This window comes from Bos javanicus, chromosome 5 (assembly GCF_032452875.1).
Source record: "Bos javanicus breed banteng chromosome 5, ARS-OSU_banteng_1.0, whole genome shotgun sequence".
Taxonomy (NCBI): domain Eukaryota; kingdom Metazoa; phylum Chordata; class Mammalia; order Artiodactyla; family Bovidae; genus Bos; species Bos javanicus.
Window position 1 is genome coordinate 100,015,008 of NC_083872.1, and position 11,289 is coordinate 100,026,296.

Consider the following 11,289-nt stretch of genomic DNA (forward strand, 5'->3'; position numbering starts at 1 on the left):
ACCGGATGCCATGATCTTAGTTTTCTGATTGTTGAGTTTTAAGCCAACTTTCTCACTCTCCTCTTTCACTTTTGTCAAGAGGCTCTTTAGTTTTTCTTCACTTTCTGCAATAAGGGTGGTGTCATCTACATATCCGAGCTTACTGATATTTGGCCCAGCAATCTTGATTCCAGCTTGTGCTTCATCCAGCCCAGTGTTTCTCATGATTTACCCTGCTTATAAGTTATATAAGCATGGTGACAATATAAAGCCTTGACATACTCCTTTTCCTAATTGGAACCAATCTGTTGTTCCATGTCCTGTTCTAACTGTTGTTTCCTGACCTGCATACAGATTTCTCAAAAGGTAGGTCAGGTAGTCTGGTATTCCCATCTCTTTAAGAATTTTCCACATTTTGTTGTGATCCACAGAGTCAAAGGCTTTGGCATAGTCAATAAAGCAGAAATAGATGTTTTTCTGGAACTCTCTTTCTTTTTCGATGATCCAGTGGATGTTGGTAATTTGTCTCTGGTTCCTCTGCCATTTCTAAAACCAGCTTGAACATCTGGAAGTTGACGGTTCACATATTGCTGAAGCCTGGCTTGGAGAATTTTGAGCATTACTTTGCTAGCACGTGAGATGAGTGCAATTGTGCAGTAATTTGAACATTCCTTAGCATTCCCTTTCTTTGGGATTGGAATGAAAATGGACCTTTTCCAGTCCTGTGGCCACTGCTGAGTTTTCCAAATTTGCTGGCATATTGAGTGCAGTACTTTCACACCATCTTTTTAGGATTTGAAAGAGCTCAACTGGAGCTCACCTCCACTAGCTTTGTTTGTAATAATGCTTCCCAAGGATAATTTGACTTCACATTCCAAGATGTCTGGCTCTAGGTGATTGATCACACCATCGTGATTATCTGGGTCATAAAGATCTTTTTTGTACATTTCTTCTGTGTATTTTTGCCACCTCTTCTTAATATCTTCTGATTCTGTTAGGTCCCTACCATTTCTGCCCTTTATTGAGCCCATCTTTGCATAAAATGTTCCCTTGGTATCTCTAATTTTCTTCCTATTCTATTGTTTTCCTCTATTTCTTTGCACTGATCACTGAGGAAGGCTTTCTTATCTCTCCTTGCTATTCTTTGGAACTCTGCATTCAAATGAGTATATCTTTCCATTTCTCCTTTGCTTTTCACTTCTTTTCTTTTCACAGCTATTTATAAGGCCTCTTCAGACAGTCATTTTGCTCTTTTGCATTTCTTTCTCTTGGGAATGATCTTGATCCCTGTCCTCTGTACAATGTCACAAACTTCCATCCATACTTAATCAGGCACTCTGTCTATCAGATCTAGTTCCTTAAATTTATTTGTCACTCCCACTGTATAACTGTAAAGGATTTGATTTAGGTCATACCTGAATGGTCTAGTGGTTTTCTGTGCTTTCTTCAATTTAAGTCTGAATTTTGCAGTAAGGAGTTCATGATCTGACCCACAGTTAGCTCCTGGTCTTGTTTTTGCTGAATGTATAGAGCCTGTCCATCTTTGGCTGCAAAGAATATAATCAATTTGATTTCAGTGTTGGCCATCTGGTGTTGTCCATGTGTAGAGTCTTCTCTTGTGTTGTTGGAAGAGATTTTTGCTATGACCAGTGTGTTCTCTTGTCGAAACTCTATTAGCCTTTGCCCTGTTTCCTTCTGTACTCCAAGGCCAGATTTGTGTGTTACTGCAGGTGTTTCTTGACTTCCTACTTTTGCATTCCAGTCCCCTATAATGAAAAGGACATCTTTTTGGGGTAGTAGTTCTAAAAGTTCTTGTAGGTCTTCACAGAACCATTCAAGTTCAGCTTCTTTAGCATTACTGGTTGGGGCATAGACTTGGATTACCATGATATTGAATGGTTTGCCTTGGAAACGAACAGAGATCATTCTGTCGTTTTTGAGATTGATTCCAAGTATTGCATTTCAGACTCTTTTGTTGACTATGATGGCTAATCCATTTCTTCTAAAGGATTCTTGCCACAGTAGTAGATATAATGGTTATCTGAGTTAAATTCACCGATTCCAATCCATTTTAGTTCGCTGATTCCTAAAATGTCGATGTTCACTCTTGCCATCTCCTGTTTGACCACTTCCAATTTGCCTTCATTCATGGACCTAACATTCCAGGTTCCTATACAATGTTGCTCTTTATATTTGTGTGTAAGTATATATAATTAATTTTAAGTATAGTATATTGTTTCTTTGCATTCTACATTATCTTTTTCTTATCTTTCACTATAATAGCTGCATTAAATAAAATATTTTAAATTAAAACATTCTTAAAATTTAACTGGCAAGCTATTCCATATATATTTAACCTAATTATAAAATTATTGTAAACTTCATATGTATTATTTGTATGTAATCCTATTTAATCAATTTTAATTATAATATATTGCTTCTTTGCATTCTACATTATCTTTTTCTTATCTTTCACAATAAATATTTTTACTTTCCTCTAGAATAACTTATTTATTTAATATGCCTTAGTTTTATTAGTGCCCTACATTTTACAGCTTGTATTCTCTACTCAATAAAGTCCAAGTTAGTATTTTCACTCATTCTCAAACAATGAAAAGACATATTTATTCTCTAAAGTATACTTTTATTTACTGCTCATGCTGTATTCACTCCCTTGAATTGTAATACAAATATGTTTTTACATTTTGGAATTTTATCATTAATATTTTACCTCTCAGTATCTATTTGGATATAGTCACACAAGTTCTTTTTTTCAAATTTTTTCTTATAAAATTTTACCTAGATTAAGAGTTTCTTCTTTAGATGAATGTAAATATTTCCTTTTTGGAGTCATTTGGTAATTTCCCTCCATTCAAAAACCTCCTTGAAAATGAATTGATCTTGTTATTATGTTAAAAGGACTTTTTCACTTTTTATTGACTTTCAGTTTATCTATCTCACTAGCTATGGCCATTAATAGACATTGTCACAAATAGATATATACATATCATAAAAAGTAAACTACTATTAGTAAAACTACTAATCGTATTTTGAATAATTTTATCTTTGCTGTATGTGTCTGAAAATAGATTTTATTAAAGTTAAAGGCCAGAGAAAACGAAAATGAAAGTGTAGTCACTCAGTTGTATCTGACTCTTTGCAACCCCATAAATTGTAGCCTACCAGGCTCCTCTGTCCATGGAATTCTCCAGGCAAAATTACTGGAGTGGGTAGTCATTCCATTCTCTAGGGGATCTTCCTAACCCAAGGATCAAACCTGGGTCTCTGGCATTTGAGGCAGATTCTTTAGAATAAACCCATATTTTGACATATAAAAAAGAACCTGACATGTATAACATTATTTAATTAAAAATAGCAAAGTATATGACAGCAGTAGACATAAGTACTTCAAATTGTAAAAGCCAACATTAGTGTATTTTACATTGATCTCTAATGAATGCTTCAACTGCTATAATTCTAGGATGTGAGTAACAGAGAAAATTATCAATTTAGTTTATGAAAATAAAATATGATTGATAGATGCAACCATATAGGTAGCCATTATTAGTCATTGTTTTAGAAGACTCAAGTATTAGTCTTCATTACAAGGACATAACTGAGTTTACATTCGATTTTTCTAGCTTTTAGAAAGCTAAAAAATAGTGTTTGCTTGAATTCAGTGGTCTAGAAGTTATGCTGAAAATGAATATCCTTAGGAACGGTAGATAAACATTTACCCTTTTCTTGATACAGTGATAATTGATGAAAAAAATGCATTTGAGGCAAATTTGATCTTTTATTCAATGTTTTACATTTTTGAATGTTCATATGTGTTTTGGTAAAAGGTCAACTTTTTATGCATTCCCCATTTTCTTGAGAAGTGACAATTTAAAAGCTTATTATTCCCCTGACAGAAACTTGGGCTTTTGTTATTTACAACAAATATTCCTGTTAAAAATACAAATAACAAGTTATGATTTAAAGATCATCAATGAATGATATAGCGAGTATTCAGTATTTCAATCTCTGCTATGGAGATATAGCTTGATATTGTTCGATGTTTTACCCTTCCCAAAGACATTTATTTTTTCAGAGGAAACCTGAATAACTTATTTAAGAATAATAAAATTAGGTGTAGCTCTTTTAAGAACTAGAGTGAAATTGAAAAGTAAGACTAGGCATTCATCTCTTTTTAACAGTTATTTTAATGTAGACAAGGTAGTAAGTCTTCTGAATTAGTGACAAATGGTATGGAGTAACCCTCATAGTCAACAAAAGAGTCCAAAATGCAGTACTAGGGTGCAATTTCAAAAATGACAGAATGATCTCTGTTCCTTTCCAAGGCAAACCATTGAATATCACTGTAACCCAAGTCTGTATCCCAACCAGTGATGCTGAAGAAGCTGAAGTTCAACGGTTCTATGAGGACCTTCTAGAACTAACACCCAAAAACGACGCCCTTTTCATCATAGGGGACTGGATGCCAAAGTAGGAAGTCAAGAAATACCTGGAGTAACAGGCAAATTTGACATTAGAGCACAAAATGAAGCAGGACAAAAGCTAACAGTTTTGCCAAGAAAACATGTTGGTCATAATAAGCACTTTCTTCCAACAACACAAGAGATGAATCTAAACATGGACATCATCAGATGGTCAATACTGAAATCAAAATGATTATATTCTTTGTAGCCAAAGATGGAGAAGCTCTATACAGTCATCAAAACAAGATGGAAAGCTGAATGTGGCTCAGATCATGAACCTCTTATTGCAAAATTCAGGCTTAAATTGAAGAAAATAGGGAAAACCACTAGACCATTTTGGTAAGACCTAAATCAAAGCCCTTACTGTTATACAGTGGAAGTGACAAATAGATTCAAGGGATTAATCTGATAGACTGACTGCCTGAAGTACTATGGATGGGGGTTCATGACATTGTACAGGAGGCAGTGATCATGACCATCTCCAAGAAAAAGAAATACAAAAAGGCAAAATGTTTCTCTGAGGAGGTCTTAAAAAAGTAGAGAAGAAAAGGCAAAGGAGAAATAGAAAGAGATACCCACTTGAAAGCAGAGTTCCAAAGAATATCAAGGAGAAATAAGAAAGCCTTCCTTAGTGATCCATGAAAAGAAATAGAGGAAAGCAATGGGAAATACTAGAGATCTCTTCAAGAGAACTAGAGATACTAAGGGAATACTTCATGCAAAGATGGGCACAATAAAGGACAGAAATGGTAATGGTATGGACCTAACAGAAGCAGAAGATATTAAGAAAAGGTGGCAAGAATACACAGAAGAACTGTACAAAACGATCTTCATGCCCCAGATAATTATGGTTGTTGATCACTCACTTTTCCTGGAATGAGAAGTCAGGATGGATATCATAACTATAAACAAAGCTAGTGGAGGTGATGGAATTCCAGTTGAGTTCTTTCAAATCCTAAAAGATGATGCTGTGAAAGTGCTGCACTCAAAATGCCAGCAAATTTGGAAACTCAGCAGTAGTCACAGGACTGGAAAAAGTCAGTTTTCATTCCAATCCCAAAGAGAGGTAATGCCAAAGAATGTTCAAACTACTGCACAATTGCACTCATCTCACATGCTAGCAAAGTAAAGCTCAAAATTCTCCAAGCCAGGCTTCAACAGTACATAAATTGTGAACTTCCAGATGTTCAAGATAGATTTAGAACAGGCAGAGGAATCAGGTAAAATTGCCAACGTCCACTGGATCATTGAAAAAGCAAGAGTGTTCTAGATAAACATCTATTTCTGCTCCATTGACTATGCCAAAGCCTTTGACTGTGTGGATCACAACAAACTGTGGAAAATTCTTATTGGAATACTAGACCACCTTACCTACCTCCTGAGTAAGCTGTATGCAGATCAAGAAGCAACAGTTAGAACCAGACATGGAACAAGAGAATGCTTTCAAATCAGGAATGGAGTATGTCAAGGCTGTATATTGTCATCCTGCTTATTTAACTTGAGTATAGATTACATCACATGAAATGCTGGGCTGGATGAAACACAACCTGAAGTCAAGATTGCTGGGAGAAGTATCAATAACCTCAGATATGCAGATGAGAACACCCTTTGGCAGAAAGCAAAGAATAACTAAAAAGCTTCTCAATGAAAGTGAAAGAGGAGAGTGAAAACGTTGTCTTAAAACTCTATACTCAGAAAACTAATGAAGGGGAAAAAAAAAAAAACCAAGATCATAGCAGCTAGTCCCTTCATAGCAAACAGATGAGGAAACAATGAAAACAGTGAAAGACTCTACTTTTGGGGGCTCCAAAATCACTGCAGATGGTGACTGCAGCCATGAAGTTAAAAGATGCTTGCTCCTTGGAAGAAAAGTTATGACCAACCTAGACAGCGTATTAAAAATCAGAGACATTACCAACAAAGGTCCATCTAGTCAAAGCTATGGTTTTTCCAGTAGTCATGTATGGATATGAGAGTTGGACTTTAAGGAAAGCTGAGCGCCGAAGAATTGATGCATTGGAACTCTGGTGTTGGAGAAGACTCTTGAGAGTCCTTTGGCTGCGAGGAGATCAGATCAGTCAATCCTAAAGGAAATCAGTCTTGAATACTCATTAGAATGACTGATGCTGAACCTGAAACGCCTATACTTTTGCAACCTGATGAGAACTGACTCTTTGGAAAAGACCCTAATTCTGGGAAAGATTGAAGCCAGAAGGAGAAGGGGATGACAGAGGATGAGATGGTTGGATGGACATGAGTTTGAGTAAGCTCCATAAGTTGATGATGGACCAGGAAGCCTGGTGTGCTGCAGTCCATGGGGTCACAAAGAGTGGACATGACCAGGGACTGAACTGAACTGAACTGGTATGGTCACTCAGCAAAATCCTGACATCCTGGAGTGTGAAGTCAAGTGGGCCTTAGGAAGCATCATTACGAACAAAGCTAGTGGAGGTGATGGAATTCCAGTTGAGCTATTGCAAATCCTAAAAGATGATGGTGTGAAATTGCAGCACTCAATATGCCAGCAAAATGGAAAACTCAGCAGTGGCCATAGGACTGAGAAATGTCAGTTTTCATTCCAATCTCAAATAAAGGCATGCCAAAGAGTTTTCAAGCTACTGCACAATTGCACTCATCTCACATGCTAGTAAAGTAATGCTCAAAATTCTCCACGCCAGGCTTCAAGAGTACATGAACCGTGAACTTCCAGATGTTCAAGCTAGATTTAGAAAAGACAGAGAAACCAAAGATCAACATCCTCTGGATCATCAAAAAGCAGAAGAGTTTCGTAAAACATCTACTTCTGCTTTATTGACTATTCCAAAGCCTTTGACTGTGTGGATCACGACAAATTGTGGAAACAAACAGAGCATAATATGCTTGGATGGCATCACTGATTCAATGGGCATAAGTGTGAGCAAAGGTTAATAGTGAAGGTCAGTGAAGCGTGGAATGCTACAGTTGACAGAGTGTTGAATTATTGAACATGACTTGGCTACTGAAAAACTACAATCCTTAAATAATTATTGTTAATGGATTATGATTTTTTTTTCATTATAGCATAAAAGACATAATACAAGGAAAAGAAATATGTAATTCCAAGTAGTAAATCTTCCGAATTAGTGACTGGTATGTACTATGTCTCTTCAATCATGTCTGACTCTTTGCAACACTATGGACTGTAGCCCACTGGGTTCCTCTCTCCATAGGGATTCTAGTGGAGTGAATTGCCATGCTCTCCTCCAGGGGATCTTCTCGACCCAGGGACTAAACCAGCATCTCTTGTCTCCTGCCTTGGCAGGTTTCTTTACCACTAGCTTCACCTGGGAAGCCCTAGTGACAAATATTGCTAATAGAATTATGATTTTTTTCCACAACAGGAATGAAATCATGAGTATAAGGAAATGAAAAATGTAATGTCAAAATTTAGCAATTTTATGTAAAAGTAAAACTTAAACATTGAAGGTACCCTTAACAAGGCCTTAGGTTGTAGTATGCGTGATTGAGATAAAAACAAGTTAACAGTATTGTTGTCATCTTTTCTTCCCCAATATCTTTTAGAAATTTAAAAAAAAAAACTTCTCAGAGGCATTTGCCAAAGGGCAAACTGAATGACACACTACATACCCAAAGTCTCCTATATCCTGGAGGTGTGTCATGAGATAAACCGTCTTCAAAATACTCAAGTGTAAGAATTTCCTGTTTAAACTTTGTGACATGTTGATGAGAAATCTACCTTTTCTACACTTGCTTCACCATGGGCCTTCACAGGGTAGTCTGTGAAGACCACAGATACTGTTTACTACTTGGGTAGTAACTTGGTCACCCACAAGAGGAGGCAGGATTCTGGCCTGCAGAAGGTATGTGTCTCCCTCTCCATCCTAATTCCTCATCTCATTTGGTAGGAGATTACACATGCCTAGATGTGATTCAATTTATGGACAATTGATATATAGCCAAATTGGATATATTGGTAGCTTTATTTGAATAATTCTAAGAATTATGTAAGAATAAAATATGAAATATTATGGAGGATTTCTAAAACATTCAAATTCTTGCCTATTAGTCAAGTTCATATACACATTTGTAAATGAGCTTGTAAATCAATGCAATTTTAAGTGAAATCTCAATAATTTTTAAAAGTCACAAATTGTAAACTTCAAAGTCAGAATTATTTCTAGATCTCACTAACTACAGGCTCCAGTGACAGAATTATTAATGTGCATTATCTGACATTTAATTGTTGATACAACTAAAGCTACCCTCACTGATTTGACACCAATAGGATCTTTCTGGAAGTTTGTATAAGAATTGCTCCTCCATAATTGATTGACACTTTTATTTATCATTTTATGATTTCATATCTCAGCCATTATCAATTGCTAATTACTTTTGTAAAGTAAGTATTTATTTTAAAATCTTTTTAATATTGTTTTCTTTTATTATTTGTCAAGTTTTGGATAGTTTAATATGTTTCATGTAACATTTTTAACATGCAAAATATGTGTCTAAATTTCTAATGATTTCAAAGAACTTGCACTCAGTCATAATAAAATAAAAAAAGTATTTGATAGCACTTCATTTTCTTTTAATAAATGATATCACTAATTAAAGTAGTTTAGTGCAGGAAATATTACATTTGCCTATACTATTATTCTCTCTTCTTTAGAAGGCTCAATCCTTAACCGTTAATGGGCTTTAAAATTATCATAAAAGTTGTTATATTGGTGCATCTATTTTTTCCAGTATGGCACTTTAATTACAACACAGTTGCTGTAACAGCTTTTGAATGTTTCTATGCAAATAGATGGTAAATTGATAAGGATATTATTCTTTATGAACTTTATTTTTCACCAATTTATTAATTTCATTGTTCCAATGATAAATAACATTATTTCAAACGTAGAATATTATTGTTAAAACTTAGTCTATCTTGAAACACTTACTAATACCCTGTGGAAATGAGAACCAAACATGCACTTTGCTTAACTGCAAAATGAGTGCTGTCACTCATCTCACACACCACCTACTCCAGGCTTCTTGTGATTTTATACACCATTTATTAACTACCTAGGTACAGTTTTCATAGAGCGCCATCCTTGACATAACACAGCTGCAGAGATGAACAATCAAACGCAAAACTACCCAGAACCCAATCTGGCTAAGGACTCCAGTAAACAAGCAAATGAGAGGTAAGAGCAGACAAAGTTCCGTTTTAGTCACTGAGCAGGAGAAAACCTACATGGAATTAAAATTTCAAAATGCTTCTCACTATCCTCAATGGAATGACAGGAGCTACCAGTGCAAGTGTGAAGCATTTAATAGCTCACATATTTTTATTTATGAAGATCAAAGTTTGATTTTGAAATACAGTACTCTAGTATGAGCTTCCTGGTGGCTTCGTGATACAGAATCCACCTGCCAATGCAGGTTGGATCCCTGGCAAATCCCATGGACAGAGGAGCCTATCTATTCCAGCACTGTTGTAATTTATAGTCTTTGATATACAACTTGTGAAGTGTTATATTTGCTGAAAATGTATATATTCTGAGAGGAGGATTACAATGTTTCATATGGATTTGGGGTCCAAATTGATGTCTATGAATTCTCACAGATGTGGGATCTTTTGTTCTTCTACAACAACTGTCTCCATTGCTCCTTTCTCAGTGTTTCCTTTTCTCTCCCTGCAGATTTACCATTATCTTGAGAGAAGTTCGTTGCCGTGATCCTGGGAATCATCTGTTTTGTCTTGATGTATACTCTAGTGAGAGTGATAACTTTTATTCCACGTAAGTATATTTTTGAAATTGTGATTGAACTTTTCACTTTAATGATCATCAGTGCCTTCTCAAAAATCATATGATGAAATAAAACTTTTATTTTAATATGTTCATTCAGCCTAAATGTGGAATCCAAAGTATAAATAAGAGAATGATTGTAGGGAATATTTTATATATATATATATATATATATATACATATATATATATATATATATATATATTTGTCGGAGAAGGCGATGGCACCCCACTCCAGTACTCTTGCCTGGAAAATCCCATGGATGGAGGAGCCTGGTAGGCTGCAGTCCATTGGGTCGCGAAGAGTCGGACACGACTGTGCGACTTCACTTTCACTTTTCACTTTCATGCATTGGAGAAGGAAATGGCAACCCACTCCAGTGTTCTTGCCTGGAGAATCCCAGAGATGGGGGAGCCTGGTGGGCTGGCGTCTACGGGGTCGCACAGAGTCGGACACGACTGAAGCGACTTAGCAGCAGCAGCATATATATATTTGTACATATGTGTGCATGTATATATACATGTATTTTCTGATTTCATAACTCACACACAGGCTTTAGGAAGCTGAAAGACCTGATTGAGAAATACAAATTAGTTCTTGAGATTGGTTAAACCAAATACTGTAAGAGGTGGAGAATCTATTTCTCTAGGCTTTTGTTAATATTCCCCCCTCCTCCCAATTTTCATTACTTTATTAATTTTTCTTGGTAAAAACAATTTTATTCCAGATAATTCTAATTCTAAAAAACACCACATTTAAACTAAGAAACAAATTATTATGATTTATTTAGATCAGTGTTAATATTTTAAAAGATCATTTCAATGTTTTCTAGGTACTAAAATACCAGAGCAGAACAATTCCTGTATGATAACAAAGCTCTGAAAAGTTACATAATAATTTTCAAAGTTCTGATATTAAATACACTTAGTTTTGTCTCTGTCTTAGATTAGACAAAGATAATAATAGTCTTTGACATGGAAGCATAAATTATAAAATCAAATGATGAACATTCATAAATGATCATAGAAGAG

General features: G+C 35.5%; 1 long non-coding RNA gene across 1 annotated transcript; it reads left to right on the forward strand.

The window, feature by feature from the left end:
* The first annotated feature begins 4,692 nt into the window (after nt 1-4,692).
* Nucleotides 4,693-10,392, forward strand: LOC133248124 (uncharacterized). Its single transcript, XR_009736620.1, has 3 exons — nt 4,693-8,320; nt 9,535-9,652; nt 10,151-10,392. It is a non-coding gene; the product is annotated as an uncharacterized LOC133248124 (long non-coding RNA).
* The last annotated feature ends 897 nt before the right edge of the window (nt 10,393-11,289 follow it).